This window comes from Protopterus annectens, chromosome 2.part1 (genome assembly GCF_019279795.1).
Source record: "Protopterus annectens isolate FY-2018-M chromosome 2.part1, PAN1.0, whole genome shotgun sequence".
In the NCBI taxonomy this organism is placed as follows: domain Eukaryota; kingdom Metazoa; phylum Chordata; order Ceratodontiformes; family Protopteridae; genus Protopterus; species Protopterus annectens.
In genome coordinates, this window is record NC_056729.1 from 1,208,580,834 (window position 1) to 1,208,599,718 (window position 18,885).

Genomic DNA, 18,885 nt, shown 5'->3' on the forward strand with positions numbered 1-18,885 from the left:
GGAATACATTTAGGTTGGCCACAAACAAATGATGAAAAAACAGTACCCCTCATGGAAGAAGGGAAAAAAAGAAAATTAACTTTTTGAATTCAAACCATAGCAAAATAAAGGATATCATAGAAATCTGAGATGCACATAACACTTCAAATCCAAGCAAGTTTATTTAGTGCTTGTTGTCTAAGCATTTTATAAAACTATGCCTAATTTGTCCGGCACACTGACGTCCCGCTCACCAGACTGAACAAGGAGAAGGTCACTGTAAGCTGCCTGTCAGGTGCCAGGATCCACCACATAATGCAAGCACTCAGGTCACTCCAAAGCAAGTACAAGCATGACTCCGTCATTGTCCATGCTGGTGTGAATGACCTGAGTCGTACCTCCCTGGACTACATGAAAAGAGACAGAGGAGCTCTCTGACCATGTAGCCCAGGCTGGTATGACCCTGACCTTAAGTAGCATCTTGCCCTCACCAAGAATGATGCCACAGCATAAAGACAAAATGATCAGTTTCAACAATTGGCTAAAGTATTGGTGTCATTCAAAGGGGATCCAGTGTCTGTCAGCCTGGGATGACATGCTCGACAAGCCACGTTGCTTTGCTAGGGACAGCTTGCACCTGTCACCCTTAGGCTTTTGTATACTGGCCAAGGCTCTTGCCACCCCCATAGTGCCTTTTTTAGGCAAGGCTCAAAGGACAAACCCACCTCCATAGACAACCCAAGGATAAAAAAACTAAAGGTAATGCTACTCAATGCCAGAAGTCTAAACCTCAAGATGCACGCACTCGAAGCTCTCCTCAGTATGGAGAAAATTGATGTCTGTGCAGCAACAGACACCTGGTTCAAGGCTCCTGAGAGCATCCCAGCACTACCAGGTTATAACTCATACCATGCGTTTCGGCCCCAAAACTCGTACCGAAGCACAAAAGGAGGGGGAGTATCTATATTCATCAAAGATACCTACACCTCCAGGTTAGTGGCACTGCACGAAGCATCGGAAACCATCCATGTGCAACTAACAGCGGGCAAAACTGCCTTTCAGTCTGTAGCCTGCTACAGAATACCCTCCCTGTTACAGGAACCCCACTTGGCATTCCTGAGAACACTGGAGAACATGAAGGTCTCTCCAAACACTATGTTATTGGGTGACTTCAACTACCCAAACATTGACTGGGAAAACTATTAAGCCCAAACACCCTCGCCCAATGGTTCCTTGAATTTATAAAGTCAACGCAATGGAACAACTTGTCACCACTCCCACAAGAGGGAACATATTGGACCTGGTCATCACCAACATGGGGACTCTATGTTCCACACCAGAGGTAAACCATTCATTGGTAAGATCAGACCATAAACAAATTTCCCTTGACATCCATATCCCGTCCCCACCCCCAGCCAAGGAAATCACTGTAAAGAATTTCTCAAAAGCCAACTTCGCACTTCTTAAGACTGAGGTGGAATCCTTCAAAGCCCCTGGGCCAGAGGATAATACAGCGCAATCCGCAGAATCCTTTACAAATGCATTCTATGAGCACCTGCAGGAATGCATGGATCGTGCTATCCCAAATAAAACCAAGACTCACTCCTCCAAAAACAGGAGACCGGTCTGGTGGACCCCGGCCATAAATAAGCTATACAACACAAGGAGGAAGCTACTACATGACAGAGCAAAAACCCAAAAAGGGAAGGCATCTCTGATCAGTATTAGCAAGAAACTTCAATCCCTCATAAAATCATCAAAGGCCAGTTTCGAAAGAAAAATTGCCCTAGACACTAAAGATAATCATGGGCGGAAACTCCCAGATATGCTCTGAATTGTTGCATAACGGTACAAAATATACCGAACCTACAGACATAGCCAACATCCTGGCAGACAGATTCAGTGCAAATTTCTCCCCCCCAAAGGAGCAAATGCCTATCCCAAATTAATGTAACCTTCCCTGACATCACAGATGCACAGGTGAAAGCTGCCCTCTCCAAAACAAAAAACACAGCATCTATGGGACCGGACGGTGTCCCAGGCTGCGTCTTACACGAGCTCCAAGAAGAACTGAACCATCACATTAAGTCACTGTTCAAACTTGGCCTTACTACAGGATATGTACCCAAAGAATGGCGTACAGCTACAGTGGCCCCACTCCATAAAGGTGGTGCCACAAAGGACCCCGGAAACTATCGCCCCATAAGCCTGACTAGTCTGGTCTGTAAAGCTATGGAGCGTATTATCATGGAACTCATAAACAAATACATTGGGATCCTCCAGACATTGGACCCTACCCAATTCGGCTTTGTTAAGGGCGGATCTTGCCTCTTAAACCCAGTTGATTTCTTTGAAACAGTTACCAAAGCCATAGATGACGGCAAGGTCGTCCACACAGCCTACCTGGACCTCGCAAAAGCCTTCGACACAATACCCCACTCGGGCATCATAAATAAGCTTACCAGCTTAAATATCAACCCCTATTATCACAAGATGGGTTGCAAACTGGCTCAGAGATAGAACCCACATGGTCAGAATCGCAGGTGCCATGTCCGAATCCAAACCAGTTACAAGTGGCGTCCCACAGGACTCCGTTCTGGGACCACTCTTGATCGGTATATACTTCTCTGAGGTCCAGGCTAACACGGGGGGATTATGGCTGACAAAGTTCGCAGATGACTGCAAACTGGGGGCCATAATCGAATCTCCAGCTGACACAAGCATCCTCCAAAAGGGTCTCACAGAGACGGATGCTTGGTGCCAGAGCCACAGCCTCAAGCTAAATGCTAAAAAGTGCATACTCATCCCCTTTGGGAAAAACAAGGTGCCCACAAATTACCACATAGGTGGTAATCCATTAAGTACGGAAGAAGTAATTAGAGATTTGGGGACCAACGTAGATAGTAATCTCTCCTTTGATAATCACATTGCCAAAGTGGTTAGAAAGACCTTCTATATAGCCCACCTTATCACGAAAGGGTTCGCATCTAGATCTAGAGAGGTCATTGTGCCCCTCTACCCGTCACTCATCAGGCCCATAATTGAATACAATGCCCCTTTTGGGATGTACCTTACCCGACACCTGCAGCAACTGGAGAGACCCCAAAAGTACCTCACCAAGAGGATCATGGGCTACAAACAGATGTCCTATGCAGCTTGACTAAAGAAACTCCAGCTCTACTCAGTTGCTTACCACCTACTCAGAGGCGATCTATGCCTAACGTACAAAGCCATGTCAAACCCAGAATTAATGGACATGCTCCACCTCAAAAAATCCAAGTCCCTTAGAGCTACACGCTCCAGGAACCTAAACCTCAGCACAAAAATAAATAGGACATGCTGGAGGGACAGATTCATTTCCCAGAGGCTCCCCTCACTCTGGAATAAAATCCCAATTCATGTTAGACATAGCCCCTCGCTGACCCTCCAAGCAAAATCTGGACGCGTGGATGGGAAATCGCAAATTCACCCCTGGGATCTCTTGTGTCCCTGCTAGACAGAGGCACAGTAAACTAATCTTAAAAGGGTACCTTCTGTGACCTACTTTACAGAGGCACAAGTAGGCTAATCTAATAGGGAGGCGGAAGCCAAATACATTCTGGCTAGGCTTATAAATAAATGCCCTAGGGCAGATAGCCTAGTATCTACCTATGAACCTATGAACATAATACATATGTAAAAAAAGAGATTTAATATAGACAATGGATAGTGTTATTACAAATTTATAGCCTTTCATGATGACCATACACAATTTAACTATACAGTATGAAAAAAAAAAAAAAACATACAACATATTACAAAAATGTGATCCATCCATACTATGTAGAGTAGTAAAAAAACATTTGGTGGACGAACAGACTGCCTCCTACTTTAACCTTGTTTTACTGTAGTGCTATTTAATAAAGTTTCTTTTAAGTTTAAGTCTAGTGTATCCAATCATTTGTAGTTCAGCCTTGTTCAACATCTAGGAGGAAAACCACTAGTGTGTGTGTGTGTGTGTGTGTGTGTGTGTGTGTGTGTGTGTGTGTGTGTGTGTGTGTGTCTAGATACATAGCATTTGACATAGCACTTGTGGAATGGAGTGGGAAGAGGCTTACAAACTTGTACTTGTCCGCAGTAGTACACCAGACATTTATGCATGACACAAAATAACAAAAGCAAATTGTGAAATGATGGCAGGTTTTAGGAATGAACCTAGGTTCCTTAAGTATGCACTAGTCTTGGAACCCTATTAATTACATTTAGTGCAAAGTCGCCCCCATAAGTGTATTGTTGATAACCCCACTCAATAAAGTTAAATGCTTGATTCCACATACCTTTCCTTAGTCCTCCACTGATGGTTTTTTTCACTCTCAGCCCTGCAGGGGGCGATCTACTTGATTTTCAATTACCTGCACTATCCAGTTCCTACCTGTTTTAACCCTGTTGCTCCTCTCCTCCACCCCCCCCCCCCCGCTAGTCTACATTAAGATGTTGCATCCTGTGGAGCCATCTTTAAACTGCTTAACCCCAATCTTCACAAGCCACTCACTCCACTGCCTCTCCGCTTGTTGTGCACACCAATAGTAAGTTGAATAGTGTATTTTCTTTTCAAATGTTTTTGTACTACTTTGTGAAAATCCTGATAATCTATCTGTATCAGTGTTTTCTATTACCTTAAATGTAATTACATGCATCTGCGGCCTACAACTGTATCACTCTAAGCAATATATCTCATTACTGTGTATTTAAACAAGCTGCTTATTTTTATGATTGATATATGCAGTCCTCTTGCTCAGGTTGCTTAAGGAATTAATGATGTTAAACTTGTACAACTTGGCATGTATTAATTAAAATTTTATTCATAAGCATACTGCATACAGTATAATTACACAGCAGAGCTTACTTGGTCCAGAGCTTAAAGAACTGCAGCTTACTAAAACATATTCTACTGTACTGAATTTGTGATTTTATGTTGTCGTTCCTTAACTTGTTACCTAGCTTTTTATACTGCTACCTCACTATAATTACTGCATGAAGCGTACCTACCCTCGCAAAGTGCATTTGTGTAACAATTGCAATGCTATGTTAAATGTGCTTTTTTAATGTTATTGTATTTGCTGCAAACCAATAATTCTGTTGATATAAGTACTGAGTTAGTTCAAAACTCATATTTTTCATATGCATCTTGATAACACTGCATAGAATTGAGTTATTGGTTTGCTTTTCTGTTAATACTGTCTACTAAGACAGATACACTTTGTGAGTCCTAAGCCAGTACAGGGGCTTCATAGGAATGGCAATGGCATCAGTGGTCTGTTTATTATTTAACCTGTGTATTGCTACCATAAACTTTGCTTGTATAATCAAGATTAATGCTTACTGAATTGCATTGCTTCATTCTGTTAAGTATTATTTTTGCTTGAATACCAATTCCTTGTACTGTGTCCTCTTACTGTATTATCTCTTCCCTGCTCATGACCTTACTGTTTTTTTTTTTGTCTTTTCTAGGTAATTACAGGGCATTTTCTCCTTGAAGACCCCCCCCCCCCAGGACCCAGGACATCAACAAAAATATATTCTGACCGCTTACTTGTTATGGGACAGGTCTCACACTAAAAGAAAATGAACAACAAGGCTACCATTTCAAGCTTTTCACATAGGTGAATACTGTTGTTGTATGCATAATCAGAGATTAGAGCATTTTTGTTTCTCTAATTGTACGGTGTGCATGACAGTTAGGGCTGCCATAATTTACCCCAACCTAAGCTCCAGTCAATATCTGATTAAAGTAAATTCCTCACAGTCACTGCTACATGTCGCTACCCGCCTATATTTCAGCCTACTTATATTTTACAGTAACTTATTTATCCCAGTTAAATAACCGATGCAAACTTATTCAAATATGTTCATATGTTTAAAATATGAGCAACACTAGTGAATGTAGTAGTGAAAATTTTTGACATCTCACAAGAAACACTTTAGAGGAACTATGGAGTTTTACCTACTCAGTATGTGGTTCTGATTAACTTAGTTAATTGGGATCACATGATTGCATGAAACTTTTTGAAATTATTTTTAAAAGGAGCTTGTGACTTTGATGTGTGTTATCTGATGAAGTCCGACTTGGTTTGGATGAAAACGACTCTTCCATTTTACTGGCGTTTATTACTGTGTGGAATAAAGACTTTTTTGAAAACATTGTGCTGTCTCTCCACTTGTGTGCCTTTCTTTACTTGATTATTAAAATACCTACCCAACCCTATTAATTAGGTTTAGTGCACAGTCACCGCCACAAGTGTATCATTGCTAACCCCACTCAAAGTTAAATGCTTGATTCCACATACCTTTCCTTAGTCATTCAACGACAGTTTTCTCACTCTCAGCCCTGCAGGGGAAAGCCAGATCCGCTCCCCTACCCTGTTTCCAATTTCCTCCCGACCCCACCATCTCTAGCTTTATACATCACAGACCACTCCTTCCAACCTCCTCATAGGCTCTAACCCCCCCGTGTTCATCACATGCCACACCCAAAACAACTAAAACCCTCCTACATCTCATGTCATGCACACACTAACTCTATGATTAGTAACATCCCTAACCTTCTTTAACCTACTCTCTACCACCACACTTCTCACAACACCACACTACATCAACTAACCCCAACAAAAACTACAGCATACATAATACCATAACTCAACCCAAAATAACTAGTCTGATATTTCACCACCACTCATCAATCACAGAGACACCACCACTTTCAAGACCAAACTGCACTGTAATATACCTAAAAATTAAACAATTATACATCTCATACGCATACTCCATACTTAACATTTCATCCACAATCCAAACCACTATCTTCACATTATTATACCAAAGTGGAAATATTCATCCAAACTCTGGACCCACTCCCACCCACCCAAAATATTACAAACTCTACATCACTCTCAGTGAAAACACCAAAAGACCTTTGCATCGTGACGTTAAACATCTGTAGTATCTGCAACAAAGTATCTGACTTCCATGCACGGCTTACACAGTATACACCTGATATAGTTGCTCTAACAAAAACCTGGCTCAAACCCCAGATATCAGACTCAGAAAGGCTTCCCCCTAGATATCAAATATCACGAAAAGATAAGATTCATAAGAAAGGGGGAGGCCTAGCATTAATATACCATAACCACTTAAACATAATACCCCAACCAAAAATAGTTCCCACCTTCAGTAATATGGAAATCCTATTAGCATCACTATTGTTCAACAACCATAAACAAATATCTATTGCCACCATCTATATTCCTCCAGGTCCCAATATCCCAACACTGGAAGACTTCCTATCATGGTCTAACTATTACATCTCAAATGAAACCACCATCCTCGGTGACATCAATATAAATTGGCTTAAACTAACACTAAACAACTCCACAAACTCCAATCTGTTCAAATTTACACAACTTATACAAACCCCAGCACACACAACAATCACCTTGAATCTACCCTAGACTGGATAATAGTATCCCACCCACAATACTACTCCAATTCCAACATACTTCCCAACATCCTAGGTGACCACTTACCAGCCCTGATACACAGACTATCACCCTCCACCCCAAGCATTCATTCATAAAAATATACTAGAAATCTAGCCAATTTTAGCCAGTCTCACTTTTGCAGCCTATTACAAACACTAAACTGGAACCCAATGAAATATCTTCCCTTAGATGAAGCATTACATTGGGTGGCCACGGTGGTGCAGCGGTTATCGTTGCCGCCTCACAGCAAGAGGTTCTCCGGTTCGATCCTCGGCTCGGGTGCCTTCTGTGCGGAGTCTGCATGTCCTCCCTGTGGTAAGTGGGTTTCCTCCAGGTGTTCCGGTTTCCTCCCACATCCCAAAGACATGCTGTAGGTGGATTGGACACTCTAAATTGGCCCTAGGTGTGAGTGTGTGCGCCTTTCTGGAAGGTTGGGCGCTGGGCTAGCAACTCGACACAGTAAAAACTCCACTGCCAATCAGGAGCAGACTGGTGATCTGCTGTGGCGACCCCAACCGGGAAAAAGCCAAAAGAAGATGATGATGAAGCAAGTACATTATTTCAATACTGTCTTCCTAGACACCCTTAACTCCACAGCCCCCATAAGAACAAAGACAGTTAAACATAACCATGCTCCTTGGCTAAGTCAACCAAACAACTACTGATTAATAAGACTGAGCATGGCACAAATGGAGAAAAGATAAGACCCCACCCAACAATATTGCCTTCAAAATAGTTGGAAACAAAGCAAAACAGGCCATTAATCAGGACAAAAAGACTTGCTTCTCTCAACAAATAAACACACACAGTAATAATCCCAGACTTTTCTGGAAAGCTGTCAACAAGTTACTAAATCCTGGCAGCACCCAAAACCCATCTCAATTTCCAGACAAAAGCCCAGTTGAAATCACTGAAATATTTCATAGAAACGTTACTGATATTATCCCTACATTAGTAAATGCAGGCAATACCCCAATCCCCATTAACCCATCCACCATACCTCAAGGCAATATCAGCTCCATACCATCCTTTAAATTCTAACCTATAGCAACCTCTCAAATACAAACATTACTTGGCAAATTGAAACCAGGCTCCTTATCCACTAATAATCTCCCCCCAGAATACCTCAAAATTAGTGCACAGGCAATAGGCTTCCCAGTAAGTATCCTTATAAAACAATCACTTGCAGAACACACAGTCCCCCAGCTCTGGAAAAAATCAATAATCACCCCACTTCATAAAGGTAGAAACCCTCATGACCCATCTAATTTTAGACCCATTTCCATGTCCCATCTAAAATAATGGAAAACTGCACCCACAAACAACTGGTTGAACATATCTAACCAGCAACAACTTACTATCCCCTTCACAACATGGTTTTCAACCATCCCACAGTACCATTACTTCCCTAGTCTCCTTCACAAATTTCATCTATATTGCCCTAGTCACCTACTGACATCAGTCATGTTACTGGATCTCTCAAAAGCATACGTCACAGTCTCCCACATCAAACTTATTCAGCAACTGCAATCACTAGGATGCTCTGATGCCACCCTAACCTGGTTCACTAGTTACTTGGAAAACAGACAGCAATCTGTAAAATGGCAGAATAACCTCTCTAGCTTTCTCCCAAATAACACAGGAGTGCCCCAGGGGTCAAACGTAGGACCCCTAGTACTCAACATTTTTATAAATGACCTACATAAAGTTCCCTCTGACTGCATTACCATACCATAGTATGCACAAATTTGCAAAGTACAAAGTTTGTAGTCTTAGAACAACTGCGGATTAATCCTAGGGGAGGACCATGGAAATTATTATTAGAGCAACGTGAATTATGGTGGATATTGTATTTAAATGCATCCATACCCCCTGGATTATTTAGACCCAATCGGCAACCTGCTTTGCCATCTGGTAGACCCCCCTTTAAATAACTTACAACAGATACTCCTGTCTGAAAGAAGCTATCCGGAACACTGTGCCCACAAACCTCTACCTGGAGTCCATTCCACCTTTGTTTAAGGTGAAGACCTTAAGAATGTATTTATATAATATAATCTGTATTTTGCTGTCCTGGGTGTAAAGGCACCCCCCAGTCTTGTCCCCCCATAATTATCTGGCTCCCTCTAATTCTCTTAATCAAACTTGTTGCCCCTGGCATTCTATAAAAGCATTAATTAACCTACACTACACTCTGCAAATTGCACTTTTTCACTGCTCTCCCTCACTTAGTCCTGAATACTGCATTCAGATCCCCAGCCTGTAGCTAATAAATCACCCTGCTAGAGTGCAAAACACATTCTAAACACAGTCCATATCTTAGTCTCTAACATAGGTAAAATAACATAATAGATTAAAACCTATATAACAATTCAGTTACAAAATTCAGCTTAAAATCTAGTCTAATACTACAAGCACTACACTAATTACATATCATAGCCTTGGGAACCACTTGTAGTCAAGTGAAGCCCTGCTCCGCTTGCCCTCGCTGCACTCGGGCTCGCTTCGCACCCCTCCCTGTCCCCAATTCTCACCCGCCCCCAGTACCTACATATTTATAGGTACTTAACAACACCCCTAATTACTACACCCTATCAGCCTTACCGCCTTAATCTTTCCACCCTGCCTCGACACCCTATTAGCTATCCACTATCATTCTTTCTCCACCCACTTTACTACCCCATACTGATCATCTGATCTTCTGTTGTGTTACTAAATGGCAGATACGAACCACTTTACTCCTTTCTATCACAATGTTTTGCTACTCTTTACTACCCATTCTGCTAGCCCCTTATGTACTTACTTTGTATGAAAACCAACAGCTTAATGAGTATCAGTTCCTTGCAGGCCACACTATACCCCTAGTTGTAGAACATCCCACCTTTTGCCATACTATTAACAAATGGCAAAACTCGACAACATTCTCACTCCCACAGTATGCCAACCCTCTGCACATTAGTACTAAATGCAAACAATACCACAAATTATTAAACAAACTCCTGAGGTTCATCACCAAGTAGTATCGCCTTAGCCTTATACTCAGTGGTGACATACACCCCAACCCTGGCCCATCTACCCCTGATACACACCCTCCTCTGCATGTAACCTAAGCCACAAAAATATAATCAGCAGACCAACTAACTCTCTCCTTGTCTGTCATCTCAACATTAGGAGCATTACTAATAAGGCACATGAGCTGCATCCCCTCCTAACTGTCTACTCCCCTGATATTCTGTGCCTAAGACCTGGTTAAAACCTTCCACTACTGACAAATGAAGTGTTACCACTTGGGTATAATATACACAGGCTGGACTGAGTGTCCTGGAAAGGGGGGGGGGGGGTAGCTGTACTCTAAAAAATCTGAGTTGAATGTGACCACAAATGTTATTCAACCACTTCAGATAAATAACTCCGAAATTCTTGCCACTAGATTGAAACTTAACAAAAATAAAATCATCAGCATCATCTGTATGTATACTCCCCCAGGTAATAACGTAGCCTCACGTGAAGGCACCCTTCACTGGCTATCATGTCACTACCCCCCAAAAAAAACTAATCCTAGGAGACTAACATAGACTGGGGTTCCTGTTCCTCAGAATCCCCTTCTACCCACATCAACCTGCATGCATTTGCACAAACCATAACCACCCCCACTAGGCTAGGTAAACCCAACCAAAAAAAAAGCATACTTGACTGGGTACTTATAAATAGTAACCCTCAACTGTACATTGCTGGTACCCTCCCTGATGACCTTAGTGACCACCTCCTCACTTACATAGTCAAACAAAAAATCATTAATCCACAACAACCTTTACTCAGAAAAGTCAGAAACAAAAGTGACTTTAACCCTGAAAATTCCGACTGGAACTTAGCTCCTGTAACTGGTCTATGCTAAAGCACCTCCCCTTAGAGGCAGGTGCCAATTTTTAACAATAAATTTCTTGAAATTCTAGATCTACATGCACCGGTCTGCTCTAAGCAAACAAAAACAAAAACTGCACCTTGGTTCTCTAAAGAGTCTAGACTAAAGATTACCAGCAGAAATAAACTATGGGTTGTATGGCGCTCCACTAAAGACCCCACATGATCATGTTGAATACAGGCATGCTAGCAATGAAACTAAAAAATATATTTTACAAGACAAGAAACAATACTATTGTAATTTACAGACAGCTAACCAGAACAATCCTCAGAAGTTCTCGGCTGGGCTGAACAATCTACTTCATCCTGGAAAAACATCTACACCTACCCCCGCTGCCGCTAGTGATAAATCCCCAGAGGAGGTCTCTTTACCGAAACAATTCAAGCCCTAGCTACCCAATTACTTCCTAGCTCCCCAGGCCCTGACATTACTACTTCTAAAAAACAACTCTCATTTAGCTTCCAACCAGTGTCCACATCACTTATCCGTAACCTGATCAAGAAACTAAAACCCATCACACTCTCTGCTGACCAACTCCCTGCAGAGTACCTGCAAAGATCAGCTGATGCCATTGCCTATCCACTTTCAATACTAATCAATCGTACCATATCAGATGCCAATTTCCCCACCATATGGAAAACGTCCTGCGTAATTCCACTACATAAAGGAGGTTCCTCCACTGAATTCTCCAGTTATAGACCCATAGCTATACTTTCACCATTTGCAAAGATTATGGAAAAGTGTATACACAAACAATTCATGCACCACCTAATCCAATATCACCTCATGGCTGATAGCCAGCATTGGTTTTCAGTCACACCATAGCACAACCTCAGCCCTAATGGCTTTTACCAATACCATAAACAATAACCGTAACAATAATCACATATCCTCTGCCCTCTTCTTGGATCTTTCTAAGGCATATAATATGGTCGATCACCAACTTCTGATTCACACCCTACAAACTTTCTGTCTAGATTTTAAAGCCCTTCTTTGGTTTACATCCTACCTTAATGGGAGACAACAGGCTGTGTTATGGCAGTACAAGCTATCTAATCTATTGCCAAACACCCTTGGAGTACCACAAGGCTCCATATTAGGACCCCTATGGTTTTCCATCTTTATTAATGACTTGCCTACTATCATACCAAATGTCAGCTATATCCAATACGCTGACGACTCCACCCTGATCTGCTCAGCTACATCTCCCACATAATTGAGGGCTGCTACCCAGTCCACCTTTTATACTGTAGAAAATTGGCTCTCTAAGCATCGATTGTTACTCAATCCCCAAAAAACTAAAATGCTGTTATTCTCACCAACTCAAAAATCTGCTCCTTTCCCCTTCAACATAAATGCAAAAGATGGGACAATTATTTCCCCCAACCCCTACACAAAACTACTAGGTGTCATTATTGACAACATGTAAATCAAACAATCAAGAACATCAATAAAAAACTTGGGTCACTCTATAGAATTCAAGCCTTCCTTACCCCTCCAGCTAAGATGGCCATAGCTCGCTCCCACTATGTTCAACACTTTTATATGCCTCCCCCCCTTCTCTTCAATCTAAACAAATCTAAACAAATCTGCAATCAATAGATTCTCAACCTGTTACAATCACATTGCCAGGTTTGCCACAGGCCTGCCATTTAGAACCCACCACTGCATCAACCTCAAACAGCTTGGGTGGCTAGAACTTCCTAGTCTTATCCAATGTAATCGCTGATCATGGCTAACAAAATCCTCTATAACCCAGATTATACACCAGCCCTGAGAAATATTATCACCCCCATAACAATCCAAGACTGCTCCAATCCTCGAACAAACTACTAATTCAGACAATCAAAACTAACAATGCAGCTGGTGATGCCCTCTTTGACAACTCTGCAGGCAGAGCCTGAAACTTACTTCCAGATGACATTACATTGCTCTCCTCCTTAGGCCAATTTAAAACCAAACTCGAACAACATATGGCGTTACACTGGCTTTGCCACTGCAGCAAGCCTGGCTAAAGTCTCAACATGAATGTGAATAATCTTGTTAACCAACTATTGTTAATTCTCTCCTGACTATAAGCAGGGGAATCTTCTAACCTGCGATTCATTTCTATTTCATGTTTGCTTGCATATTTTTTGCAAATTCCATTTATGTAATAACTGTCTTAATAGTTATTTAATGTACTTTTTGGAAATATCATACAGGAATTTATGTCTAATTAGTTAGTTAATGTATTTGTATGCTTTGGAGCTTATTTCCCCGGGCCTCCACTGAAAATGGACATCGATCCAGTCCAACTATCACTGTCAACATATGTAAAATAAAATAAAATAAATAAATGTATCAATTTCTAGTGTACTGAAACTAAGAAGGTATGATAGATAATTTTAATAATAGTAATTCTTACTGAAAGTGTTTTAATTGCTTTTATTATGTATGAGGCATGGTTCTTTAAAATTAATTGCTGATGTGCAGGTATTTAAAGTGTGGTCATATGACTGTTTGAATTTGTTCTGAGGAAGGCTTGCATTGTTCTTGCCGAAAGCGCTTAACTACTACATCAATAAAATCCTGACTTTGAGTGAACTTTTTTTGTGCCTTTGGTGAATTCAAGTTGGTGTTTGTTTTGTGGTTGCACTACCATACCATATGCAGATGATTCAAACCATAATCTGTACCTCCAATAACTTCTCTGACCTCAAAAAGTTAACACAAAAGGCCATTTACATCCACAGAACTCTGGCTAAACCAATCACAGCTATTACTTAACCCTAATAAATCTAAGCTACTCATCTTTGCATCTAAACCTGCTCCCACAGACTTTACTATATTCTCCATAAACAAAACCAAAATAGAGTTAATAAATCAGGCTAAACTGCTAGGAATTACTACTGACAGCAAAACTAAGCTTTGACTTGCATATTAATAATGCAATAAAAGACACTTCAAATTAGGCAAACTTTACAGAAACAAACAATACTTAGACAAATCCATCCGAATAAAACTTTCACAAAGTCTTCTCCTTCCAACCTTACTATATGGGTCTCCTATCTTCACAACTCTTTGCAACACAAACTGCAGACCTGTTATTATTAAGACTGCAAAATTTGCATCAGTTCAACCAAATCGCACCCACCATTGCCAGGCCACTAGAGAACTAAACTGGCTAGAATTTGCGCATTACCTACATTACACAGAAATTACCTTTGCCTATACACTCATTTTATAAACCTGAGTGTTGCCCTTCCCTGAAAAATATCAAGGGACCTTATGTCCAATCCAAAAGTCTGTAACAAACACCTACTTAAAGTATCAAAACCTAGTAAAAGACCAGGCAGCTGCCTCTATTCCCATTCCATAACTAAGCTGTGGAACGCCCTCCCATCATCAGTTACAGAATTAGACAACACAATCTCCTGTAAAACAAAACCAAAACACCTCACTGATAACCCCAACTGCACATGCAACACATATCCACAGCTTCCTTAACCTAGCAAAACTGTTTCAAATAGCAAATATACTTATGTTTGTGTCACACTATTACACCTTACGAGTTATCCCCAACCCTTAGTATCCTAGTCCACACATCTATACAACTATCTTAGCACATTTTCTCTTCTCTGTCACTTTCTACTTTTAATACCATTAAATACATACCACATATAATCTATATATTCCCACCACCTAGCTAGATTCTAATTATATCTATCCTAAATGTAACTCTCTAATTCTACCTTCCCACTACACTTACCTTTCCCTTTTCCTGCTCCCCCTAAAAAGAAATTGAGCTGTATTGTTAAATATTTCTAACTCTATAATTTTCCTACATGCTAATGTTCTACTGTTACTGTATTGTGCCTGTTTACAACATATGTGCTGTTTACATAGTTTTCTACATTATTTCACTTGCTTTATAAGTAACTGTTTCCTTACAAATTCATGTAATGATTTTCATGTAACTTGGAGCTTTTCTCCCCAAGCCTCCACTGAAAATGGGTCTCAAGCCCACTGGACTTTCCCGTTCAACAAATATCAATAATAATAATAATAATAATAATAATAATAATAATAACAACAACAAAGTACAGTTTTGTACCTACCATAAATGTAGATGTTCGAGTGCTAATACAGCTGCAGTCATAACAAACGTGGACTGCAGCTGTATTAGCACTCTAACATCTACATTTATGGTAGGTACAAAACTGTACTATGTTCATCGTGCATACAGCTGCAGTCATAACAGATGGGTTCTCCTGCCGTCAGGCGGGTCCCCGGTTGGCCGAATTCCAAAGTCTAGGTCCAGCGTCGGTTGTCGTCACTTCTTCCCTGACGTCAGTGTGACAGGGGTATAAAAGAACCAGCCGACGCCATTTTCTTCAGTTTTTCTTGCCCCAGATGTCAGGTGCCCCCAGAAGGAAGGCAATACATAAATTTGTGTAATAAAACAATGCAAAATAATCAAAATACAGTAGTTGCAAGCAAATACACCATAAATGAATACCCCAATCAGGATGTATGAGGAGGTGTTAGCCAATAGGCCTGTCCCAAGAGGGGAAGGAGGGAGGGAAACGTGGACTGCAGCTGTATTAGCACTCGAACATCTACATTTATGGTAGGTACAAAACTGTACTATGTTCATCGTGCATACAGCTGCAGTCATAACAGATGGGTAGATGGATAGGCACTAGGTGGAACTAGGAGGAGCCAGGATGCCCTGCAAGACTGCAGTGGCAAAGTCTGCTCTAATTTTGGAGTATAATGGTAGGTGGTAGTGCTTGGAGAAGGTATGCACAGAACTCCAAGTGGCTGCTTCCAAAATATCTTTGGTAGGAACTCCTCTGAGGAAAGCTGCAGAAGTAGCTGTGGCCCTTGTGGAGTGAGATCTGATGCCTGCAATTACAGTTTTACCATGAAAAGAGTAACAAAAGCGTATGCAGTGGGCTATCCATTTTGAAATTGTCTGTTTGGAAATTGGCTTCCCTTGAGCTCCTATAGCATAGGACACAAAGAGCTGTTCTGATTTTCTGAAAGGCTTTGTTCTGTCCAAATAGTAACGCAGCTGTCTGTGGATGTCCAAGGAATGTAGTAATCTCTCCCCTTTGTTTTGAGGATTAGGGTAAAAGGTAGGTAAGTGTATAGCCTGATTCAAAGCTACCCTGGATACCACCTTTGGCATAAAGGATGGGTTGGTTCGTAAGGAAACTATCCTGATGGAAGATGATAAAAGGCTGCACAGCCATGAGGGCTTGTAGTTCCGATACCCTACGGGCTGAGGTGATAGCCAGAAGGAAAGCTGTTTTCCAGGACAAATATCGCAAATCTGTTGAGGCAGCTGGCTCAAAAGGAGGCAAGGTCATCTTTTCTAGAATGAAATTGAGGTCCCACGCAGGTATTGGTTGTTTCCTTGGGGGTTTTATATTCTTAGCCCCTCTGAGGAACTGTCTTAAGAGGGGGTGAGAGAATAAGGGTGGATCAGTGTTGTATTTTGCAGAAATGGCTGAGGCATGGATTTTGATGGAGGAGAATGAAAGTCCACTGCTTAGCAGCTCAGCTAGATACTGTAATATTTGAGGTAAATTTAGTTTTCCAGGATTCTGGCCCTTTATCTCATTCCAGGCGCAAAACCGTTTCCATTTTGCGGAGTAAGCTTTTCTAGTAGACGGCCTTCTGGCCTCCAAAATGACATCCTGCACCTCCTTGGAGAGTAGGGTCTGCTGTGATGTTAAGGAATCTTCCATGCGGCCAGATTGAGTGTTTTCGGTTGACTGTGAAGAGTTTTGAAGCTGTGCTGAGTCAGAAGAAAAGGCATTAGAGGTAGGGTCCATGGAGGGGAATGTGTCAGGCTCCTCAGGAGTGGGTACCAGTGCTGTCTTGGCCAGTCTGGAGCAATGAGAATCATCTTTGGTCTGTCTGCTCTGGTTTTTAATAGAACTTTGGGCAGCAAAGGAAGAGGTGGAAAGGCATAAACTGTCATTGTTGTCCAACTGAAAGAGAGAGCGTCCACTCTCCAGGCCTTTGGATGAAAAGTCCTTGAGCAGAATTTTGTCAATTGGTGATTTTTGTGGGAGGCAAAGAGATCTATGTCTGGCCTTCCCCATGCTTGAATTATCTCTGTAAAAACTTGAGGATGCCACTTCCATTCGTGTGGCTCTGTTAAATTTCTGCTTAGGTTGTCTGCCAGTGTGTTTTCCTTGCCTGGCAAGTACTGTGCTTGAAGTTCGATTTGTAATTCCAGAGCCATGTTCCAAAGTGACATGGCCAGCCTGCATAGGGGGTATGAATGAGTTCCTCCCTGTTTGTTTATGTACCACATTACTGTGGTGTTGTCTGTCCTTATCAATAGTTGACCTGGATGCAGAAGGTCTTTGAAAGCTATAATAGCATTTATTACTGCTAGCATTTCCTTTTGATTGATGTGAAGGTGCTTTTCTTTTTGGGACCATTTGCCCTGAATGCACCGATCTGTCATGTGCCCCAGGCGTAGTCCGAGGCGTCTGTTGTGATGACTTGATTTGCTTGAGGCTTGCAGAATGGGAGACCTGTGTTTGTTTGGCATGCTTCAGCCCACCACAGAAATTCCTTTTGAAGACATGGAATTAGTGGTATTATTGTTTCCAAACTGTGGCTGTGTTGAGACCATAAGTTTTTCAGGTACCATTGAAGTTTCCTCATATGCAGCTTTGCACATGGGATTAGTAGGATGCAAGATGCCATGAATCCCAGAGCCTGCAGGATTTTCCTTGCAGTCAGCCTGGTGAAATTTGCTAGTGTTCTGAAGTATTGAGTTAGTTGCCCATGCTTCTCTGGCGTGAGGTAGGCCATCTGGGTATTTGCGTCCAAGTTGGCACCCAGGAAAATTATTTTCTGAGAGGGTATTAGCCTTGATTTCTTTTTGTTGACTGTGTATCCCAGAAAATTCAACAACATTATTACAAAAGCCAGATGTTTCAGAAGTATGTGCTTGCTGTCTGCTTGGATCAGGCAGTCGTCCACATATGGGTATATCTGTATCCCTTGAAGTCTACAGTAGGCGATTACTGATGCCAGGCATTTCGTGAATACTCTGGGCGCAGTAGATAAGCCAAAGGGCAATGCAGAGAATTGATAATGGGTTGAACCTGCAAGAAATCTGAGGTATCTTCTGCAATTTTGTCTGATTGGGACATGCAGGTATGCCTCCTTGAGATCCAATGTTACCAGCCAAGACTCCTTGCCCAGCATGGGAAGAAGCTGCTGTAATGTGAGCATCTTGAATTTTGGTACGAGTAGAAATGTGTTTAGGATGGATAGGTCCAAAATAGGTCTCCAATCTTTTCCCTTCCTTGGTACCAGGAATAGTCTGGAATAAAAACCTTGACCTTGTTCGTGAGTAGGTACCTCTTGAATAGCTTTCATGTCCATGAGATCTGAAATTTGTCTTTGTGCCTCTGCCCTTTGATTGTGTGGCAGGTTTGGCATGCCTCTCAT

General features: G+C 41.6%; 1 protein-coding gene across 2 annotated transcripts in view; it reads right to left on the bottom strand.

Moving 5' to 3' along the window:
• METTL13 (methyltransferase 13, eEF1A lysine and N-terminal methyltransferase) overlaps positions 1–18,885 on the bottom strand; it is a 527,633-nt gene that overhangs the window by 342,188 nt on the left and 166,560 nt on the right. The window lies entirely within an intron of this gene.